Consider the following 12,872-nt stretch of genomic DNA (forward strand, 5'->3'; position numbering starts at 1 on the left):
AAATTCGACATCGTTATTGGCTACTAAATATTGATTTCGTGAATGTTATTTTATTCCGTTAAGCACCACTGACAGTGACAACGAAGGTTCCCACACCAAACTAGTCTACACATCGCGTTGTTAGTGCATCATATAACCACGCAGCGTCTTTCATTTATTTATTTTTTTCACTCTAAATATTAAAGTTGATGAAATATAATGGCACCTTAGTGGCACCTTCCATCTAAAATGTTATGGAGATGGGAAGAAAAAGAAAGTTTTTTCTCATTAGAAAAAAAAGGCTTAAGATTTTCGATATGCTTGATCAATTACTAAACGTCGACGGTAGCGCGACAATAAGTATGAGTGAATCTTCCATACGAACAATTAAAGGTAAAAACAAAAAGATATCCCTAAAAGTTCAGAACTTAGTTTCAATACTGAAGCTTCGGTCTAACAAAGTAAATATTATGAAAATGGAAGCTGCACTTGTATTGTGGATTAATAAAGAGATCAGCAAGAGGAGCTGTTGCTACAAATTGAAACGTTATAAAATAAAAGGCGAAGCAACCGTATTTAAAAATGTATTTAAAAATAATAACGATCTGATTATGGAGCATAAATCATCACTCTCTTCATTTTTTAACTCTTAAATGTTATTACCGTATCTACTGTACAGTACTATTATTTAGGGCAGCATTTTATTATGACTACATATGTACCGTGTTTTATTTTATGTCTTTCCCTTCCCGTTGATCATTCATTTTGTGCATCTTAAAGTATTTATGTTGAATAAAACAGATTTTTTTATTTTTTAAATACAGTAAAAGTTCAGTTCTGTATGCAAGAAACTGTAATGTATAGTTGAGGAATGCTTTAAAGCAGTTTTAAGTGGTTTTATAAGTGTCTAAAAAAATTTGGTATGCTTCTGAAAAATTTGTATGAATATATTTTATTATATTTCGACTTACGCGAGGAGACTTGGAACCTATCCTTCGCGTAAGTCGGGACTCGACTGTACTCTTAAAAAGTAAATGTATAAGAACAACTACAGTTCTTTATTTATTTATTTACTAGTTAAGATTGGAAAAACAGGTTAAAGAGTAGGAATCAAAGAAAAAAAAAATAACTTGAATGTGCGACAGTCTTTAAGAATCTCTGAAATTATATTGTAATTAACTATAAATACATTCAAGCGTTTTTGAAAAGTAAAGTTCATTTATAACTTTCAGAAACTGACAGTTGACCAATACCTTTAAAAAATAGACAGTTGATCCGAAAATAGACAGTTGATTCGTAACTTTCAAAGATAGACAGTTGATCAATACCCTTTCAAAGATAGACAGTGGGCTTAAAACTTTCAAAGATTGACAGTTGACAGAGCTTTCAAAGACAGACATTATTTATTAGGTTACATAACTTTTATTCAATATGAAATTTAAGCAGTCATAAATATCAATACTAAGGCACAAATATATTTAAAACGGCAGTTTAGAACACTCTTTCATTCGATTTAAACAAAAAATACTAGCGTACAGTTTTTTAATTCTATAAAATCATAACAGGTTGACTAAATATTAACTAATGCCCATACAAAGTAGTTTCTGGTAACGTAAATGTTTTTCGCATTTTTAATAGCATTTTTCGACAACAATTTCATGCAAAATAAAAGAATTATTTTTTATAATTGAAATTTCTCGGGATATAGACGATTGCAACCATTTGCAACAGTGCTTTCTCGCGTGTAATACTCCATCAAAAATGAAGTATGAAATTAAAGAAGATATCTTTTCTTGGTTAACGGAAATAAATCAAGATTTCACTTACATTTCGCCAGTTCACTCATCCCATTGCACAAGTTTAGAAGGGGGGAAATCAAAGGTAATAAGTGACAAAATCGCGCTCTCGTCACAACATGAGATATTTCTACGTGACGCAGAAACGAAACACAAACAGCAACGGCGTTGCGGTTGCGAAAACGCTCACTGAATTTTAGTAAAAGATAATAATAATAATAAAATACATTAACCATTTTGTATACTTCAGTAGGCGTTTTGTTAAGTATTTTAATGCGATGAACTATTAAGAAATAAAAGGAATAAGAAATATTTTGCCAACTCTCAGTTTACTGTTTGAAAAAAGAATCAAAGGTAATAAAATAAGGCAAAAAAATATATTATTAGTTATTTACCTTTCATTTTGATTTGAAATACTTAACATGGTTATTTATTTATTTTTATATGCAAATCTTATATGAATTTTCTTAACTTATTCATACTATCAAAACATGTGCGCGTCTGTCTGTGTGTGTGTCTTTAACCCTATATTTTCCAGTCTGTGAATGTCTACCAGGTCGAAATTGCTACCGTTGGATGCAAGACATCCAGGGGAAGCCATTCCACCTTATCACACCCCTCTAATACATTAAGAAGGCGGAAACAAGGGACCGGACATTCAGGATGTCTTGAGGATATCAAGGTGTAAAAGCGTTAAAAATCATCAGTTGTCAACCACCGCAAATGGCGAACGAAGCGAGCAAGTGGCGGAGCCTCCTAGTTTGCTATTAGTGACAGTAGGAGTCCGAGCTAACGAGAACCGAAAACCCCTTGTAAACAAAACAAAAAAATAATTAATTTGAATTCTGAAATTTTGAATACAAATTATGTCTTTCGCAATCACAAGCTGCGACAGGACCCTACTCATTGGAGTTATTGTTTCTAGAAACTGCTCTTGTCCCCCCAAGCCAGCCCCTCCTCTTGAGTGGTTACGTGCGTATAGTTGTGTATCTCTAGGCTTGTGCGTGTGCGTAGACCTGTGTGAATGCACATTCGCGCGTGTGTGTAAAGGCGCGTGTTTGTGTGACCATGTATGTGTATTTGTATGAGCGTGCATGTGTATAGGATATGGACACCACCGACCAGGAGAAGCGGATTCCGGGCGACATTGCTCAGGACCGGAGGAGCCGCGCCTGCAGAGGACGATGGGGTTCAAAAAGGAACCGGAACGTCAAGGACGGTCAAGTGAAAAAAACAATTAGCAATCGAGATTGCTCAAAAAAAAAAGAAAAGAAAAGAGAAAAAATAGCATGTTATCTTTAAGTAAAAGCGGAGCCTCGATGGCTGAGAGGACTTTTGCTTTAGTTCCTTTGCTACTGTTGATAAGATATGCGAACGCAAGCTGAAGACTTTTGCTATTCTCAACCGAGAAGTTTGAACCTCCAATAATCCACAACAATATTTAAATTCTTTATTCATACTACACTATACTCAAGGGTTCCCGTACTCTATGGGATTTAACCGGTTGATGGGTCCTTGAGGACAGTTGTTTTTTTTTTAATTTATTCATTATTATTTTTTTTAATTCAGAACAGGAGTCGAGCAACCCCTGATCCAGCACCCCTAGAGGTATTGACGCAATCACGAATTGCTAATTGTCCTTACTTGATTGCAGTTGGCGTTCCGGGGCACTTCTGAGGTCCACGGACCTCCACCCGCTGGTTCTCCTACTGGGCGATGGCTTCCATGTCCCCCAAAATCAACTTTATTAGCATCCGACCCTCTCGACTCAACACAACCCTCTTCAGACAAAAACAGCATTCAACATCCAAGTCGGGCCGTGGGACCGATCGGTAGAGTGTCGGACTCGGGGCCGGAGGGTCCTGGGTTCGAACCTCGATGGTCGAAGACCCACCGCCGTCATTAAAGGGGACTGGGCGACGTTAAATAGGCTCGTGGTCTCAATGTCCTCCAAGTGAAACGATACCTCTGGGGGTGCTAGCACCAGGTAGCTATTAGCTCCTGGACTAGTTCTAAATTCTTATTAACTGTTCGATCCGGTGATGGTGCTGCCATCTATCGGTATATAAAATAATGAAGGCAAGGCACTTAGTATGCAGTCCTCGACATAAATACAGTTGTAGTCAGTTGTGACTCTGAATAGGAATAGGAACATCCAGCACAGAATATCTAGCATCCAGCCCCTGGCATTCATTTGAATTTTGATATCTTGAATTCAAATTATGTTTCTCGCCATTGTGACTGTGATAGAAGCTCCATTTGTAGAAATGAGAAACCCGACGAGTAGGGTGCTATCGCAGTTCGTGATTACGAAATCATAATTTCAATTCATGACGTCAAAATTCAAATGAATGCCAGGGGCTGGATGCTAGATTTTTGTTCTTGAAGCCTAATTTATGTAGTCGACAAATTCAAAATGGTCGTTGTGTGTGTGTGTGTGTTTTCTTTGAGTTATTAGATACGTGTTTCAGAGCAATTGAGAGTACTTCATTAGCTCACCATTTAGGGAGTAGTTATTTAAAAAAAGTAATGTTGCCTATGTAAGAGTCTTTGAAAGATATTTTAATGTTAATTTGTCTTTAAAAAATTATTCGATGCCACAAAAATAATTAAATGCACCTTGAAATATTTTCTAAAAAAAAACCTCTGAGCCATTCCATTTCAGATCAGGCAGGGTCTGTCACATGACCATCACCGATTTTTTTGAAAAAATTACAGTAGATACAACTAAGGGACAAATGAAATATCCCAAAAGGATTTTGCAAGAAAAAATTTTTTTCTTCAGTTACAGCCTATTAAAATTCTGCACAAAATCCGCCATTTTGGAAAAAACCGGCAAAACACTCCATTTGAAATGGACACTATTTCAAAAGTATTTAACCTATTCGAATAATTCTTTTTTCTAAAAATAAATAAGGACCCATATATCCTCTAGACATCATTTTTGAAAGTTTAGTTAGATTTTTTGATAAAGAAAAAAATTCATTTTTGCCGCGAAAAAACTGCATTTTCACCGATTTCATGATTTTTTTTCTCCATGAAAAAAAAGTTTTTTTTTCTAAACGGAGATGGCAGTCCAAAGCCCTTATATGATAGTTTCATAATATATTTTATTAGAATCCTTGGATGCATACAGCCTCGGAAATAAAATTTGAAATTTTGAAAATTTTCAAAAATTAGCGATTTTTGAAGTGATTTTACTCAAAAAACCCATTTTTTAAAAATCTAAAAATTGGCTCATTTGAACCCCATATAATGCTTAGCAAGTAGATAGACACCGCATCCAGTATTTTTTCCCATAAAATGCTTTATGATTTTTTGAAAGTGACCTTATCGCCCATGGCATGCATGTAAAATAAAAATTTCTAATAATTTCAGTCACTGGAAATCTGATCATATTAATGGATTAATGCCTAATAGCTACAATGATGGTGCACTTTATCAGCAACAAATAAAATTTTACTGACTTTTAATAATATAGCAATATCAAACCGCTTTTGATGACCCAGTCAATTCGTCTTTTTGTAAGACTCTGTGTGTAGCCTTTAGATAGAAGAGCCTTTGGTGATTATATTAATGACTAATTCAGTGGCTCCCAAAAGCGTTCGTACACCTTGAAATTTTGTAGTAAAACCAAAATAACGCAAAACTGAATTCGAATATGAAGTCCAATTTTTTTTCACATCATTCCTATGCCATTCTGAATAAAACCCAGTAGTTTTTTTTTTTTTTTTTTTCAAAATATCTGATGACCCAGTCAATTCGCCTTTTTGTATTTCGTTATATAAATATATTTTTCTGTTGATCAGCGCCTAATTGTTATGGGAGCTGAGCTCCCATACTTCCTAATTTGTTTTACTCGAATTTTTGTATTTTTGACCGAATTCAGGCCACTTAAGCATTAAAGCAAGTTCTGAAGACTATAGGGATCCTGCACTTCTTTTGTTAGAAATTGGATCCCTGGCTATAATAGTCACCTTTAGTGAGATCTGTTTGGTTACCTCAACTTCCAACCACGTTCAATTGATTACTTCTCTCATAAAACAGGTGGGCTTTTTAAATTCTTAAACTACAAGTGAGTTTTACGGTTTGAATTTAGTATAAATATTCTTATATAAAAGTAATCATACGAGGTACGATCCAAAAATTATGTGACAACATTCGCCAATGACAACCAAAGCACGAAATTAAAATTAATCGTTTTAAATGCATTGTATTGTTCTTCCCTTTGATGATTTCCCCTGTCGTGTAATTGAGTTGAAGAGAATAACTATTGAAAGAGAAAAAATATGATTTGTTGCTGCATATGAAAGTAATGGTGAATGCATAGCTTTGGAGACGAAATAAACTAATATTTATTAAAAAAAAGGAAAGATTTTAACTGTTACTGATAAAGTACATCATTATCATAGCTAGTCATTAATATAATCACCAAAGGCTCTTCTACCTATAAACTACGCAGAGTCTTACAAAAAGACGAATTGACTGGATCATCAAAAGCAGTTTGTTACTGATATATTATTAAAAGTCGGTAAGATTTTAGTTGTTCCTGATAAAGTGCACCGTTTTTGTAGCTATTAGGCATTAATATAATCAGATTTTTAATGACTGAAATTATTATACATTTTTATTTTACATGCATGCCATGGGCGATAAGGTCACTTTCAAAAAATCAGAAAACATTTTATGGGAAAAAATACCGAATGCAGTGTCTATCCACTAGTTAAGTATTATATGGGGTACAAATGAGCCAATTTTTAGATTTTTAAAAAATGGGTTTTTTGAGTAAAATCACTTCAAAAATCGCTAATTTTTGAAAATTTTCAAAATTTCAAATTTTATTTACGAGGCTGTATGCACTCAAGGATTCTAATAAAATATGTTATGAAACTATCATATAAGGGCTTTAGACTACCATCTCCGTTTAGTAAAAAAAACTTTTTTTTCATGGAGAAAAAAAATCATAAAATTGGTAAAAATGCAGTTTTTTCGCGGCAAAAATGAATTTTTTTCTTTATCAAAAAACCTAACTAAACTTTCAAAAACGATGTCTAGAAGATATATGGGTCCTTATTTATTTTTAGAAAAAAGAATTATTCGAATAGGTTAAATACTTTTGAAATAGTGTCCATTTCAAATTGAGTGTTTTGCCGGTTTTTTCCAAAATGGCGGATTTTGTGCAGAATTTTAATAGGCTGTAACTGAAGAAAAAAAAATTTTCTTGCAAAATCCTTTTGGGATAGTTCATATGTACCTTAGTTGTAACTACTGTATTTTTTTCAAAAAAATCGGTGATGGTCATATAACACTTTTCATACCTGCCTGCCTGATTTGAAATGGAATGACTCCTATTAAAATTTTGATCAGGGTAAACAATCTTTTCTTGTTTTTTTTTTTTTTCCTACTGGAACATTCATTATCCGTAAAAACATTATTGCTAGTAATTATTGCAAGTTTTTAAACCTAAAATAAATGTCATTCAATGGTTTTATCGAATCTGATTCGTTATCTCTCGCCTGTTCATTTCTCATGATAGTCAACTGAATTTTCGAAGCAGTTTCATAACCATGCGTCATGATGTAATCTCATCATCGCAGATTGTGTTCAAACTTGTTTTTTGGACTTGCGATAAAACGGAGCAATTTTGTTGGTGATATTTTAAGACACTTGTGTAGAACGAGGCCTTTCTCGAACTCGTTCAAAAAATTTTCCACTCAGACAGCATGAACTTCATATTTAGTTTAGATCGGACTTTCATTCTCATCTTTTAGTATACTGCCATGCAGGGGTGCCAATCCCCCCCCCCCACGTGCGATAGCGCTAATTCCTCTCCCTCCCCCTCCAAAAAAAATTATTTCCCTTTTTTATTTTTACTCTCTTTATTTTATTTTATTAATTATTTATTTATATATATTATTAATTATTGTTATTTATGTTTATTGTTATTTCATTATGAAGAAAAGGTCTGTGCTACGCCAATGACATATAAACACGCACACAAACTGAATAAAGTAATGAAATAAAATGTATACGGAATAAAATAAAATAAATAGTTAAAATTAAAAAAAAAAAAACATTAAAATAAATAAATAAAAAAATAATACCTCCCCCCCATTTTGATAGCGTCCCCCCCCCAAACTTGCGCCATAATGCCCCCCCCCCCTCCCCGTCTGTGAGCTGCCGTGCTAAGCGCAAAAATCGCATCTGCAGCTGAGTTCAAAATGAGAAATAGCTGTTTAAAGTTGTGCGGCTCCATGCATTTGTAAGAGGCAGTTCCATTTGCACTATTCTTCCTAAGCTCTTTCGCACTGAGAAATTATCGACAATTGTTTTCACTTTCATGTTTGTAATTATTATTTTTTGTTGTTATCATTATTAGTATGATTTTAACAAAACTTGAAACCATTTCCAGTTTTTTTATTTGCATAGTCAACAAGAGCTATTATATTTCGAAAGAATTTCCAATACGTGCTAATTATGTTGCAACGGTTTATCATGCACATGTGTGAATGTGAAACACTGAGTGCACTTTTGAATTGTTTAACATGTATTCATGTGCTAAATAGATCAGTTCATCTATTCATCCTCGGATTCAATCTGCAGCGAGCAAATGTTATTCCGGAATCTCCCAACTCGACTCCGAAGCATTTTTCATCAACAGCAGACGACAGCTGTTTCCGCTTTACTCGCGTGGGTTTGCATTGTTCCATGTGCGGCGCAAAATTTGATTTGATAGTGCTCACATTTAGGGAGGACAAAAATAAACATAAAATGTAAAGACTATTTTTTAATCCTATAGACCAGTTCTAAGCTTGGTTCGCACTAAAAAGTATGAAATAAAATAAGTACATGATTTCTTGATTTGCATCATTCAAAAATTGCAGTCGATCTTAATATATTTTTACTTCCTTTTACAAAAAAGGGAAGTATTGTATTCGCGAAAAAAATTTCACTCGAAAAATCGGCCTTAATTTAAATTTTTCTCACCCCCGAAGGAATGTTGAGTTTTTTTTTCCGACCCGACCACACGTGGATATATGCCTAGGAACGTATAGACACTCGAAATATCCATTTTGACGATATCAGTTACCTACAACGATTTTTTGATGTGTGCATCACATGACTTCATTTTACTCCAATCTAATGTCATATCCCCATTATTGGCAATTTTAATGTGATTCAATTGTAAACTCTCTAAATATCACCAACAGTGGCCAAATTAAAACCAAAATAATAAAAAAAAACTCCAAATTTGTCGCCAAGTTGGCAACAAAACTTGGCGACCAAAAGACTGGCGATTTATTGCCAAGTATCCGACAAATTATAACACCACTTGAGTTTACATTGAAACTAACGATGATTTCCCCCCAAAAAAGAGCAAAAGACCCCCTTAGGAATATCCGAATGCAACCAAAAGGGAAGGTGCACAACTAGGCCCCACTAGGAGTCTACGTACCAAATTTCAACTTTCTAGGACATACCCTTTTTTAAGTTATACATACACACATACACACATACGCACATACATACGTAAATACGGATGTCACGAAAAAATTCGTGGTAATTAACTCTGGGGTCGTCAAAATGGATATTTCGGATGTCTGTAGGTTCCTAGGCATATATCCACGTGTGGTCGGATCGGGAAAAAAAACTCAACATTCATTCGGGGGTGATAAAAATGGAAATTAAAGCTGATTTTTGAATGAAATTTTTTTCGCGAATACAATACTTCCTTTTTTGTAAAAGGAAGTAAAAAAACAGCATTAAATTACATTTTTATTAAAAAAATAATTTATAGGAAGCGTAAGTTGATACATTGGAAAGTGTATGAAAGTTTTCAAAATTAGAAAGAAAGATGTTCAAAATAAATGACATCTTTCTTTTTATTTCTTCTTTTAAATAACTGAAAAACACCGAACAAAACTTTATCAAGTTTGGTTTGAGTTCGAACACGCAGTAAGTAACACCTATACCTATATATCGCTACATCTTGAAACTTCACTTCCTTTGAAAAATTTCTGATCGTTAAGTTGTGATTTGAAAATAAAGCAGCAATTCATCATTTTTAAGAAATTGCTACTATCATTTATTGCGCTCACGCCTACACGTTAAAACAATAATCGTTAAAATAAAACCTCCGATTAAATATTTTGATCTTTCCAACTATTCCTTTTTACTTCCTTTTACAAAAAAGGAAGTATTGTATTCGCGAAAAAAATTTCACTCAAAAATCGGCCTTAATTTCCATTTTGCCCACCCCCGAATGAATGTTGAGTTTTTTCTTTCGACCCGACCACACGTGGATATATGCCTAGGAACCTACAGACACCCGAAACATCCATTTTGACGACCCCCGAGTTAATCACAACGAATTTTCTCGTGACGTCTGTATGTACGTATGTATGTGCGTATGTGCGTATGTGTGTATGCGTGTATGTGTGTATGTGTGTATGTATCTCGCATAACTCTAAAACGGTATGCCCTAGAAAGTTGAAATTTGGTACGTAGACTCCTAGTGGGGCCTAGTTGTGCACCTTTAATTTTGGTTGCATTCAGATGTACCTAAGGGGGTCTTTTGCCCCTTTTTTTGGGGGGGGGAGGAAATCATTATTAATTTTGATGTAAACTCAAGTGGTGTTATAATTTGTCGTACACTTGGCAATACATCGCCAGTTTTTTGGTCGCCAAGTTTTGTCGCCAACTTGGCGACAAATTTTGCGAAATTTTTTTTTTATTTGGTTTCAATATGGCCACTGTTGGTGATATTTAGAGAGTAAACAATTGAATTACATAAAAACTGCCAATAATGAGGAAATGACATTAAATTGGAGTAAAAGGAAGTCATGTGATGTACACATCAGCTCGTTTTTTCCAACCCGACCACACGTGGATAAGTGCTTAAGAACGTATAGACACTCGAAATATCCATTTTGACGATCTCAGTTACCTACAACGATTTTTCTCGTGAAGTCCCGTATGTACGTATGTATGTGCGTATGTGCGTATGTGTGTATGTATCTGGCATAACTCAAGAACGGTATGTCCTAGAAAGTTGAAATTTGGTACATAGACTCCAAGTGGGGTCTAGTTGTGCACCTTCTCTTTTGGTTGCATTCGGATGTCCCAAAGGGGGTCTTTTACACCTTTTTGGGGTAAAATCATTGTTAATGTCAATGTAAACTCAAGCGGTGCTATAATTTGGCAAATACTTGGTAATATATCGTTAAGCATTTGGTCGCCAAATTTTGACGCCAACTTGGCGACGAATTTGGCGGGTTTTTTTTAAAATCTGGTTTCAATTTGGCCATATTTAGACAGTTAACCATTGAATCACATTAAAATTATCAATATTGCGAAAATTTATCTGTATAAAACGTTTTCTTTGCTTCGGTTCGCAACAAACTTGGGGTGAAAATATTTAAAGTGTCTCTTTGCTCACTCCGAGGTACTATTATCTTTAGATTGGAGTAAAAGGAAGTCATGTGATGCACACATCAGCTCGTTTCTGAAACAAAATTCATTCCTCTCAAAAAAAGTAAATAAATAAATAAAAACTGTGGCTGTCAACTTTTTTAGGGAATTTAAACTACATATACGTAAAAATATTAACCGTTGTATTAATCTCTTACAATGATCCATTAACCTACGTGGTATTGGATTTGAGCTTATTACTTACTAGTGGTACCCGCACGGCTTTGCCCGTAGTAGAAAATTAAGGTCATTTGGTTCGCCTGTATATTTACAAACAATGGATGATGAATTTCTCGCCAATTCGCTCGCCCATGGTCACATATGGTACTTTCTCGTCCACGTTATGGTAATTTGTTCGTCCATGTTATGATAATTCGCTCGGTAAAATGTTCTTAAAATTAAATTGAAAAAGAACAAAATCTAATTTTTGAAAAATCGCTTCGAGGTGCTCACCCTATGCTACGAACTCATTTTGTGCCAAATTTCATGAAAATCGGTAGAACGGTCTAGGCGCTAGGCGCGTAACAGACAGAGATCCAGACAAACAGACTTTCAGCTTTATTATAAGTAAAGATTGTCGAATAGCAACAGCCAAATGCAGGTAAACCGTTCCATCAAAGAAAACAAGAATTAAAAAAAAAAAAGATACTGATGACATAAAAAGGCGTTTATCAAAACATTTTTACTCGGGAAGGATATATGAATTTTTTTAACTGTAACATATACTCAAAAACGCATAAACTTATACAGTTGACCTAGCTGGAAAAGCATCAAGATTTCGTGTATCTCTGTCTTTTGCGCCTGATTAATTATTTTTTAAGTAAATATTTGATATACTTCTTCCTTTCATTGTTCATGAAATTTTTCAAAAATTTTCAATGTGAACATTTTTGGTTGTGTGTCACCGACGTCGGAATCTTCGTTGGTTTTGGCCTCTTTTGTCACTCCTAAAAGCTCTTCTTCCAGTGAGTTCTGAACTGCGTGAGTTGAATAACCTTACTTATGGAAAGAGCTCTGGAACCAATCGCATAAAATATGTTCAGTGGCCCAAGCTCGATTATTAGCACGCCAAAATGATCTGAAATCTTTAGGGGTTTGGATTTTTAAAGAGAGGAAAAATTCATCTGTATGCATCGCCGCATCCGCGTAAAACCGAAACTCATCGGCGTAAAATAAAATTAAGGTGTCAAATCTTAAACCGCGTATAATCGAAACAGCGTAAAATAAACCCGCGTAAAACGTGGGTCTACATTTCGGTAAATTTACCCCAGCCCCCTACTTATGCCTAAAAATGACACTTGTGACCCCCTTTGGAAATTACCCCCTCCAAAACCATAAGCTGGATCCGCTCATGAACGGTTTGGAAAATGGTTATGAAAACACTCAAAAATTCCATTCTATTTTACACTATTTTAACACTTGCAATGCTAAATGAAATTATTTAAAAAAAAAAAAACATTACTTTTGGCACTTGATACCACTCAGTTCCCATTTCCGCCTATGCTAACGGTAGTTTTTACGAGCAGAAGGGGTGAAAAAAAAAATGAAGTGAAAACCGATTTCCCACAGATTCTCCACTCTTATCCCCCTCACTTTCCAGAGACTTCCGTACGCGATCAAAACAGC

This window comes from Uloborus diversus, chromosome 7 (assembly GCF_026930045.1).
Source record: "Uloborus diversus isolate 005 chromosome 7, Udiv.v.3.1, whole genome shotgun sequence".
Taxonomy (NCBI): Eukaryota; Metazoa; Arthropoda; class Arachnida; order Araneae; family Uloboridae; genus Uloborus; species Uloborus diversus.